Source organism: Rhinolophus ferrumequinum, chromosome 11 (assembly GCF_004115265.2).
Source record: "Rhinolophus ferrumequinum isolate MPI-CBG mRhiFer1 chromosome 11, mRhiFer1_v1.p, whole genome shotgun sequence".
In the NCBI taxonomy this organism is placed as follows: Eukaryota; Metazoa; Chordata; class Mammalia; order Chiroptera; family Rhinolophidae; genus Rhinolophus; species Rhinolophus ferrumequinum.
In genome coordinates, this window is record NC_046294.1 from 79,652,864 (window position 1) to 79,665,193 (window position 12,330).

The window sequence follows — 12,330 nt, forward strand, 5'->3', positions numbered from 1 at the left end:
CCAAAATCAATAGCAGTAATCTGTACATAAGGATGGTTTATCACAGCAGTAAATGACTACAAGGACAGGGATTTTGAATTGTTGTGTCTGTTTTAGACCTACGTCCTCCTTTACTCCCAGGTTGCCAGGCCCCAGCAGCAGCTTTCTTATTCCCCCCTTACTAATTTGCTGATTGTGATCCATCCAGGGCTAGAAAATCAGGTGATGTATTCTAAAGAATAAATATGCTGTCAGTAATAAGCTAGAGTCTTTCCTGTGAAGGAAGTGTGTGAGCTTGGGTACATGAACCATTTTTCAAGCTCTGCATGTACGTCTATTTCTTGCCCCAGATAACCGAATCACTAGAGGCTCCCCTGAAATGGTGAGCTATTGCTAAGCATGGAGCCACCGCCTGTAAGTCAGAGGTCAATGGATCCCAGTGACTCATTTGCACTGTTATAGAATTTGCCCTGCTTTTGATTCCTCCTCTGAACAGACAGGATGACGTTTGATATTAGTTCTTTCTTGCTCTTGAAAAATTTCAAGTAAAATTCTGGTACTTGGGAAGTTTTCTTAAAGGACTCCTGACAAACAGATAGCAAAAGCATCCCTGTCATTACTATTCCATGCTAGATTTTATAAGTTGCCTACTAGCGTTTATTTAATTCCACTTACTTTCAAACAAAGGAAAAGTTTGAAGTGGACATTCTACTCTACTCTCTAAGCCAGTTTGCTGAAACTACAGCCTGCAGGCCAAATGCGGGCAGTTTTTATAAATAAAGTTTTATTAGAACTCAGCTCATTAGTTTACATATAATCTATGATGGCTTTCATGCTACAATGCCAGAGTTGAGTGGTTGAGACATAGAATGTATGGCCCAGAAAGCCTAAAATATTTATCAAAAAAGTTATGATTTAAGTTAACTAGTCACTCTCACCTGAAAACGTTTATTTCCACAAAGAGTTAAATTCCAACAATCTCTTCCTTTTTTGAAATGCAAATATGAAAAAATGTAAAATAATCAGACAGATTATTGCACAAATGCTTAATAGTTTCTGAGTGACTTTAATATGATTGGTCAGTTCTTAATGGTTGACATTGTTCCCACAGGACAAAGGCAGTTATAGGCAACAGTAGAGTTTACATAAGCACCTCATAAGGGTACCAGTGATGCAGCAAAAGTGCAAAGGAGAGTGCACATTATAATTCTGTCTCAGGCATAAAATTAGATAAAAAATAGAAAGTTCCTTAAATAATAATTGTGCTATACAATGTAAGGTACAATTGATGTGTTAGACCCACAGTTTGGAAAAATTAAAAACACTGAGAAATGGCTGGTAATTAATAGACTGTAATTGTATTAAGGCAACCTAAAATTTATACTTTTTAAGAAAAAAAAAACGTAAACATTATTTGGACCTACTTACATTTTATCTGGGTTATAGTAATATAACATTTAAAAAATACAATATAATTCCTTCCAAAATGATACCAGAAAATAGATACTTATAAAACTTATAATTTAACTTATATTTTGTGATACATATTGAGTATTTGCTTGCTGGATATATTTATAATGTTTGAAGCCACATGGATTGCCTTATGTTAACCCAAATCTATGAAATAACTATTTAAATGTTATATGAGTTCTAACATAAATATATGTGAGTCACATGTTGCATAGGCTCATTGAGTAGGATTTCATTAAAACTCAACTTTAGTTTTTTGTCTCCCCAATGCCCTTTGGAACTACTTGGTGAAAGAAGCTTTGCCCCTGCACTAGATAAAAACTCAGCAGTTCTCATGAGTTTTCTATTTGTTTTAAGGTAATAGACACTGCCATATTCAAGTAATAAAATACAGTCTCATTTCAAAAATTAAGAGTCCAGTTCAGGACTTTAATCCACACTTCAGTCTCCAACCAATGTTACACATGGCAGGTACTTACTAAGGACAGGTGTTATTATTCTGTGTATTTTCCCTAAAAAAACAACCTGAAAAGCTACAATACTCAAACGGCACGATACTGATGAAATAATAGAAACATACATTGGAAAAGATCAGAACAGAATAGAGAGCCCAGGAATAGACCCAAGCAAATATAGTCAGCTGATCTTTGAAAATAGAGCAGCAATTCAATGGGAAAAAGAACAGTCTCTTTAACATATGACACTGGAACAATTAGATGTCTATTTGAAGAAGAAAAAAAATCAACCTAGACACAAACCTTTTACAAAAATTAACTCAAGAGTAGACCTAAATATAAAATGCAAAACATAAAATTTCCAGAAGAAAATATAATTGAAAATCTAGGTGACATTGGATTTGGCAATGAACTTTTAAATACAACAACCAAAGCAAAATCCATGTAGGAAAAATTGATGGTAAGTGGAAATTTACTAAAATTAAAAAATTCTGTTTCATGAAAGACACTGTGAAGAGAATGAAAAACACAATCCACAAACTGGGTAAAAATCTTTGCAAAATACTTATCTAACAAGGGTATCACTTCATAGACTGTATAGATGGAAGCATAAGGAAGACAGTCAATGGCATTGTAACAGTCATATAAGATGTCAGAGCGGTAGTAGCTTGGGGTGGGGGGGTTATCACTTTGTGAGGGGTGTAAATGTCTAACTGTTATGCTGCTTTGTACACCTGAACAGGCGGAGAACCCTCATAAAACTCAACAATAAGAAAACAAACAACCCAAATAAAATTATAGGCAAAATGTCTGAACAAATATCTCACCGAAGAAGATATATGGATAACAAATAAGTGTATGAAAAGACGCTCAACATCATTTGTCATCAGGAAACCACAAATTAAAATAATCAGATCTCACCATACATCTATTAGAATGGCTAAAATCCAAAAACGTGACAATACCAATGCTAACGAGGATGCAAAACAGTAAGAACTCTCATTCATTGTTGAGGGGAATGCAAAATCATACCTCCACATTGGAAGACACTCTGGCAGTTTCTTAGAAAGCTACGTACAGTTTCATGATACACTCTTAGGTATTTATCCAACTGATAAAGTGAAAACTTGTATGTCTACACAAAAGTCTGCACACAATGTTTATAGCAGCTTTATTTATAATTGCCCAAAACTGGAAGCAGCCAAGATATCCTTCAATAGGCGAATGGATAAAAAACTTTGGAACATTCATACAATATAATATTATTCAATGATAAAACAAATTGAGCTATCAAGACACAAAGAGACGTGGGTGAATCTTAAATGAATATTGCTAAGTGAAAGAAGCTAGTCTGAAAAAGCTACATACTGTATGATTCCAATGATATTTTTTCTCTCATACCATTTTAGTAAACATCACTTTTATATCTTAATGCCTCACTTGGGACTTCAATTTTAATGCCCTGTTTTAAATGTATATAAGCACATATTCAGCATCTGAGAAATATTTAGCCACGAGGCACAATTCTAAATATAAACGTACTAATTTTATGTTATTTCTCTATAAGTTTCTCAAGTGCTGTAACCGTATCTTGTACTTCTTTGTAATGTACACACACACACACACACACACAGAAACATAAATTCTATCCCAAAATTGACTCAATAAATACTGGTAGCTAACTTGTTGATGATTTATCTGTGTATACTTAATTCTACAAAAGCAATCAAGCATGAATCTGCTGTCAGAACACATAATTTGGAGCCAGAACTTGGACTGCTGAGTTTCCAGCTAAATCATTGGTTGGCCACTTGCAAAGCTGGCATTGGTTAATACAATTATCATCAGCCAAAGAAAGATCCAGATTAGACAGTCAACTCTAAAGATGAATGGAATGACCGGGTTGCATCCAGAGCAAACCGAACATCCAAATTACTATCATAATACATCATTCAGGTAAAATATTATTTTGTACCTTATAATTCATTTGAATCTGTAAAATTATCAACATTTTTAGTTGGGAGTTTAGCCACTCGAGACTAAAATGACACATTTCACCTGAATTTTGAGACACAGAACTTAAAATTCAGGTGAAATGTGTCATTTTTACTAACAAGCTAGCAAGCCAGCTCAGTTCATACTGAAGTATATGACAAGGGGAACATGCCTTGGGTTGCCTTTGGGTCAAGGAAAATCCCACTGCTTCTGAACAGTTCCTCCTTGAGCGGGGATAAAGTTTTGAAGTTTTCCTCTTTTAACCCCTTCCTCATATAAGATGTTCCAAATCCCTCATCCTCTGTTCAGGGACTTGCAAGGATCCAAAACTGTAAGACAACAGGTTATGAACAAGCAGTGGATGGACTGGTGGATGCCAAGGGCCAATCACTCGCTCCATCTCTATTCTTCACCAAACCTGGGTTTCTTCAAACCCAATTCAAACACGCCAGTCTGCTTTATCCCTCCATTTCCTCTTCCCTTTTTCCTACCTACAGGCTTACCTCACCTTTGGCCATGGAAAACTCTAGCTAAACATGAGCCTGCACCAGGGTCTTCTCTTCCTGAGTTAGGCCAAGGGCTCCTTTAAGTCTTTGCTTCTGTGTGGGCTACGGAGGGAAAAACAGCCCCCAGGGCACCAGTGAGAGAGCAGAGAGGGCAAGTTATACTGACCACATGTCAGAAAACTCATAGATTTAATAGTATGAGCTATAGCCCTGCCATAAATGCTTTTCAACCAGTACCCTTTCCTCTTTGCAAAAACTGCTATCCTTATTCACCTCCGATATTGTGTTCTTTAAAAAGCAAAATGGTCTGAAAACAAAAAGTGACACAGTTTAAAAATGTTTAACCAAGATAGACAGCAGAGTTTAATAGGCGGAGCAAAGGTCATGGCCCAATAAGAGAATTTAATAGGTTAGACTAAGTTGAGGTCAGGGACAATGAGAAGGAAAGCTTAGACAGACTTAAGGTCACAAGTGATGGCCAAGACAAGGAAAGCAATCACAGGCTGAGAGAAGCCATGTCTAGTGTCCAGGCAAGAGTGGTGTCCATACAAGGTACTTTTCCTCACTTAGGGGTAGGTGTGGGTGGGGGAAGAGTTACTAAGCTCTGAAGCAACCCTTAGTCCTAAAAGAATTAGTTGGCATTCCTGCAGGCCGAGTATTTGAACTCAATCAGTCAAGACAGATGTGGCTTCTAGAATAGCTCCAAAGATGTTCCCATATGTAAGCCTGCTCTGAGAAATTTTTAATAGACATAAGTTTTAAAATTCTTGATGAACTTTGAATCTACTCTAAGGAAGCTAGCAAGGAAAGTTTAGGCCAATAATCCTTAATCTTAGTCCCCCTCTTTCACCCCAAAATACATGGAACTCTATTAAGACCTCACACCAAGTGGCTTTTTATAATTTGCTTTTGATTAAAATATTGGTGTTAGGCAAAATTTGCTTTATACCAGTAACTTTTATAACTTTCCATTAATAAAGGGATCTCCAATCTATATTATAAACATTTCTTTTAAAGATTTAAAGATGTCTGTGTCCCTTTGGGGACAAATTATTTTTAAAAGGCTAGTAACAAGTATATTTCGCCGTCTCAGCTCAGTGGTATATAAACATGATGTGGTTTTATTTTTCTCTGATTATTACCTTCACTCAAACGCAGTCAAATCTGTCTTTTGCATTTCTTAGTGACGTCTTAGGCAGATTTCAGAATATTTTTTTGTTATTTTCAATTATTAAGCTGAGTCCAATTGAAACTTCAATCTCGAACTTGGTTTATGTATCACATCTTCTCACATTAGAACGGTTTTGACCTGAAACTCTTGGTGTTGAGACAGGAAGAGGGCACGGGAAGCTCGGAGCTGCCTTCCCTTACTCTCCCTTCAAGGCCTAGTCTCCCCAGCACATTGGCAGGAGGGAGGCAGAGAGAGGTGTTTCTTATTTAACTGGCCCCTGTGGTTGCTCTCCCCATCCACTGCTCTGCTTCAGCGTAACATTTACTACCTACATACACCCCAATGTGGTTGTTGTTCAAACATCTGACCTGCAAAGAGCCTGTGTGGGAGCTCTTGTTGTGGCTTCTGGGCCTTGGCCCAGCACTCTTCCCTGACTCAGGAGATCCACCTCTGGTTCTACTGTTTCCACCCCCGCCCCTCATAGTTCCACCTCCAGAGGACGATGTCACATCATGGCAGCTAATGTCCAGGAGCCCTCTTGGTGGGAAGCTCTCTTAAGTGATGAAAGCCCAGCTGCCTTCCACTGTATCCTCTGGGCCCATAGGAGACATGTATCTGCACATGGCCACCCCTCTCTCTACCCCACCATCTCCTAGTCCTCTTTCCCCTGTTCAGAAGAGACCAGATGGGATCTGCCCTGAGTAGATCAGCAAGTTATCCACATGGAGACCAAGATGCCCATCTCCCCTTCTCCAATTTCTACAAGCAATTTTCTGGAAGCCTCCCCTTCTTGGCTTTTGGACATAGTATAACTCACTTGTCTCCCAGGGGATAGAGAACGAATCGTTTCTCAACACAAATTCTGTGCATCCATGGCTTTCCCCACACACACACACCCTCCTCCTTGTTCACTCCCTCTTTAGTTTTCTTGTATAGACTTGGGGGGCTAGGGTGCGGTTAGCAAGCAGCTGGTAGGACTATTTATTATTACTTCCTAATAAGCCTGGAGGAGGTGACTTCCCAGGGCCTCCATAAGTTGGTGGCACTCTACACAATGGCAGTTAGTTTCTGCTTGTTTTCAGCTTTGAGATATCAGGAGAGAGATCACTCAACATCCTTTAGCAGGCTTCAACAGAAAAATGAACAAGCTTAAAAAAAGAAGAAGAAGAAGGAGAAGGAGAAGGAGAAGAAGAAGATAATATTTTCACCCCAGAATCCACGGCACAAATCTTTTGTTAGGGATGAGTGAGGCTGTGTGTCTTTTTGTGTAGACATGGAAAGCTTCTCCTATACGGAAAGTTCATCCCTTTTGTGAGCCAGTCAAGAAGGAATGACTATTTCTCTAGCTGAGGAAACCTAACAGCTGTTTGGTGACAGGGGACAGACCCTGAAGGCTTCAGGACCCTCTGGTGTCTCCTCTGATATCTGAGCCCATCTGAGAGTCAATTTCCTCTCATTCTCTAGTCTCCATTTAACATGAAAAGTCAGTCGATAGCCACTAATTGAAGGACAAATCTGAGTACATAAAGCACAGACAATTCAAAGAAGTCTAAGAAGTAAAGAGAGTTGTTATCAATAGAATATATGCTATTCCCTCTGTGATTTTCATAATAGACCCCTGATGAGATGGGAATTTTATTTTACAACTTGATTTAGAAAATAGAGGGCTACTGTGTCCAGGGGATTGTGTTCTCTCCCTTCACAGCTCTGTATCCCCCATAGTCAATGAATTGATGACTCTGCAGACTCTACTGTTCATGAAAATATAGCTGGTTCCTACCCCTAGGCTGCTGAAAGTGAAGATACACACTCCATTGGCAATACCCCAGCAGATGCTAACACAGTATCTGGCCACAAGAGCAACTGAACAAATGTTTTAAACCAAACTGATTTCAAAGGTTTTGTATCTACTAGAGGACCCAGAAATGGAAAGAAAAAATGCCAAGTTAGGTACACGATGGTTACAAAGGGATGAAGTGTCAAGAGCAGGCTGGTTGTTGTGGGAGGGGCAAAGGGGTCAGAGGGAGGCAGCCAGCCTTGCATTGGAACACTGCCGTATGGTCAGAAGGCTCTGCTTACAAGGATATGGTCAACTGGAAGAAATTCAAGACCAGAAGAGCAGGCTAACAGTCTTCTACCAGCTTTGTGGTCAGAGGTAGAGCCTTCCCAGTCCTGGGAACAGGAGGCATACTCTTTTGGAGAAAAGACTAGAAAAGACTTGGACTGATATTCTCTCACCAGGGCCAGTGAGATGGCAAATTGATCCTACCAGGGACTAAATTTTGCTTGGTTTGATCTAGTACCTAACCTGGTACTAACCGGGCCTAATAAATAATAGCTATGCTACCACAATGTAACAATCTTGAGGCAGGTCACTTTCCTTATCCCCATTGTATAGATGAGGAAACTGAGGCATGGAGAAGTCGTGTGACTTGCCCATGTTTACATAGTTTATAAGTGCATTCAAACCAGGTTCAAACCTGACTCAATAAATAGATCCCGGGCCTGTGCTTTTAACCACTTGGCTTGGCTGCCTCCCATGAAGAGACTGGAGTTTCTACAGCAGGATCCCCCCAAGAAAGAGGCTCCTTCTCTAAGTGCTATTACCTACTTCAATTAGCAGCCAAAGGCAGAGGGAAGAGTCAGAGGAATAGGCAGAGAAGTTGGGGAAATGACCTCCTTCTCCGCAGGCAGCCATGGAAAGAACATTTAGGTTGATTGGCTTCCAGAATTTTCAGGAAAAAAAGAGTACATTCCTTCTATATTACTGCAGTCCCCCCCCCCCACCCCGACCCCACAAAAAAAAAAAAAAAAAAAAAAAATTCTTGTTCTTAACCCAGCTGTCAGAGCGAGCCCTTTGGTGAGCGACTGATAGGGTTGAGGCACCACCTAGTGGCGTAAACTGAAAACAGTCCCAAAGGAAGTCCCTGGAAAATCCGAGGCAGAGGGAAACAGTGATCAGTCCACGACAGGAAAAGAAAACACAAAGCTAAAACTACCCATGCTCAAACACTTTCTGTATTTCCCTGTAGCCTATAGCCACACATATTTTAAAGATGTCTTTCTTTTTTTTTTTTATGCCATCCTATTCAAAGGTTTACTCAGCGTATCAGGAACAAAGCAAGAGCTAGTAGAATCGTGATCTCAATCCCAGGCTCCAGTCCTTTACTCTCCAACAGACTGAAAAATTGTGTCTCCTATATCTCTCTCCAGAACTGAAAACCATGCTGGATATCTGTGCACCTTACTCAACATCTGGGGAAAATTCATCAGGAAAGTTTGTTGACAAGGAAGGAGCAGAAAGACAAAGGGGAAATGGGAAAAAGAAAGTTCTTTCTTCTCAAAGAACCCTTTCGCTGTGCTTATGCAAAACCTCACAGTAACAGAGGGAAGGGCTACAGAATGCGCTATTACAGGGTGTACCCCTTATTCCTTGTGATTTCAGGGGTTGTTAGTGGATGTTTATCCCTTGGCCCTTAACATTAAGGAGCAGCCCGAGAGGATCTGACCAAGAAAGAACAAGGCAGCGCACCTGAGACGAAAGTGACACACACTTTTCTACAGGAGAGACGTTTTCAGGTCAGGTCAACACCCCCAACTGAACTCTGGTCTACATCAGGCATGTGACAATGAAGAGTTTAGGAAAGGGGGACCGTTAGGAGATGCAGTCTGATGAAACAGGATGTGAGCACAGCTTCCAGAACTCTGAGTAATGGTCATGCTCTGGTGCCAGGTGCAGATGAGACCATTCAGTGGGGAAGTCAGTTCAGGGTGGTTGGCAAGAAGGATTTGTGGCAGGGCTCCGCCTCAGGAAACCAGGCCGCTGACCGGCTCCTCCCACCCTACCTGGGGAGATGAAGACATTCCAAGCGTTCAAAGGATCAGACAGGAGGAGTCTAAACAGAAAAAGTAGATTTGGGAAGCAGTCAAATGTAGTGTCAACCAATGCCAGGTTTAATGTTGATCATTCTACACAGACATGGTCCCAAATCAGTTCAAGGTAGCTTCATGCTAAGTGTGGAAAAGCCTTGACCCTGAAGGAACCATGATTCTGGTACATTTTCTAAGAATGAGCCTGCAGACATTCCTCTCCATCCCTAGGCTTTATTACACCTATTCTGCAGGCACACTGGCGCCTGCAAGCCCCCAATATTCAGACCAAGGCAGAGGATGATATTTTAGCCTCAAGAATTCTTGCCCTCAGGTACACCTGGCCTGGCATGGCAGTCCACTCCTCCACCTTCCTATTAGTCTCTATGTGCAAGTCCCTAAAGCTCCAGGCTCCCGTGAACCTGTCTTGTCATTTGGGGTCACCTTTATTTTCATTTTTCAAGGTTGGTTATATCCTTGGGTGAAGTGTCGCTTCTTCACCTATTGTTCTAAGCTGAGCTCAGGGCTTAGTCTCACCAGAGATCGCATGGCCTCCCTGGTCAGGAACCTCTCCATTGTATGCCAGATTCTTGCCACAGCTGCTAGAGCGCTATCTCTCCTTATTGCAAAGGCTCAGGCCATTGAAGGGCTTACCCTAAACCCATTCAGGATGGAAGGGTCACCCCTAGATCTTCATCTGTTTGTCACACAGAGCTGATTGGCATCCCCTGATATCAATGAATGAATGAGCCGTCTTCTATAGATGTTGATGGCATCCCCTACTTATGTGTGTTACCCATTGTATTTATTTGAAAGGCAAAACTGCTGTAACAAAGAGACCTTGAATTAGAGTGACTTAAAAATAAAGTTTCTTTCTCTCTCATGTTATAGTTCAGAAAAGTAACAAACTGTTTGTTGGGTACAGTCATTCAAGGTCTCACCTGTTTTACCTCTTCACCATGTTTTAGAGAATTTACTATGTTTAATAAATGTTTGAGCACTTATTATGTAAAAGGTGATGGATTATGTTCCTCAGTAGATACAGTCTCAGCCTTCTTGGAACTCCCCATCTAATGGGAAGACAAAGCAAATGAATAAGTATGTTCAGAGAAGAAAAACAAGAACAATAGAGGGTCTGTAGTGATGAAAGGAGGGAGGACTCACCTTCGATTCAGGGGCAACAGGAAAACCTGCACAAAGGAAATTGTAGTGAGATAGAATGTGAAGGATAAGTAAAATGTCAGTAGATAAAAAAGAGAATAAAATGTTACCAATGGAAAATACAGTATGAGCCAAAGCTTGAATATAATACAATGTAGAAAATCCAGAAAGCAGTGTATTAGCAGAACAAGACTGGAAGAGGAAGGGAGAGACTCATTGTAGGGGGCAGATAAGGAACGAATCTTTCATTTGGTGGCTACAGAGTATCTTTTGGGATTCCAAGTTGAGGAGTGAATGGTCAGAGCTCTAAAGTTGATTGAGACAGGGGGAGTGCAGGAGGAGGCTGAAGAAGGGGAAACTAATGGAAAACCACCCCAACAGTCAGAGAGGAGACAACACTGGCTGGAATCAGTTTATAGGTACAGAGAAAGGAGCCGAAAAGGAAACCCTTTCGAGAGAGAACTGACAAGATTTGACAACTGGTTGAATGTTGGAAGTGAAGAGGAGAAAACGTAACTCAGAGTGGTCAAGGTTTAGCTCTTCAATGAATGGTGCTGCTGCTGCGCTATGGAAAGCAGAGCGTGAGTGAGATGGGGCAAGGATGGAAGGGTGAAAGGTTCAGTTGCAAACGTTGAGTTTACATTCCTAGCTGACTCATAGAGAGGTTTCCAAAAGCAGCTCAAAATCTAAGTCTGAAGTTGAGAAGATAAAGTTATTTCTAGCGTTAAGAGACGGATTTCAAAGTAGTCTGTAGGGAAAGAGATCCAAAAGGATAAGAGAACACAAGAGTGCCGAGGAAGAGGGCTTAAGGGACTTAAAGCAAGGGGGAAACCCACACACAGTGACAGTCCAAGAAAGAATCTTCAGGAAAAGGAAAACTTATCTGAAAAGCTAAAAATCAGAAGTGTGCCATGTCCTGCGAGAGGAAAGAAAGAGTTCTCAACGAAGACCAACTATGTCAAAAACAAAGAGAACTCCAGGATGACACAGCTGGAGAAGAAAGCATTGAATTTGATACTTAGTGTGTAAATCATCACTTTCAGGAGAGTATTTGAGTAAACTGGAAAGGATAAAAACAAATGTATTAATCAATGAGTTAGGAAAAGAACATAGAAAGTCAGGAAAGGAACAACAAAATAAACCAAAAGCAAGTTGGAGTAAAGAATTAATAAAGCAGAAATTATTGGTTAGAAAATAGAACTAATAAATAATGCAAAAGGTGTATCTTTACAAAAATAAACTACTAGCTAACCTAGTTAATAAAAAGATAAAGCACCAATATACACAAAAAGAAATAAGTGAGAAACCACCACGCATAAAGAGAAATGAAAAGAATCATAATAGTCTACTTCGCTCAACCCTAATAAATAAATTTGAAAATCCAGGTTAAAATGATAATTTTCTACGAATATGTAATGTACCTAAACCATTACCAGATGATATGATTGTATAGTTGAAAAACACAAGATAAATGACTGTAAAACTACTAGAAACAATCAGAAATCAGTAACATAAAAAGGTGCTAAATTAATATATAGAAATCAACAGCTTTTATATATACAATTATGAGTTAGAGTATAATGGAAGAAAAGACTCCATTTTCCATTCCAGAATAGATAAAATAAATGAACAAATGTAATAAGAAATGAAGAAAATATATAAGTAAAATTTAAACACAATAGAAAGATAACAAAAAAGACATTTTATCAAACAAAAAAGCATT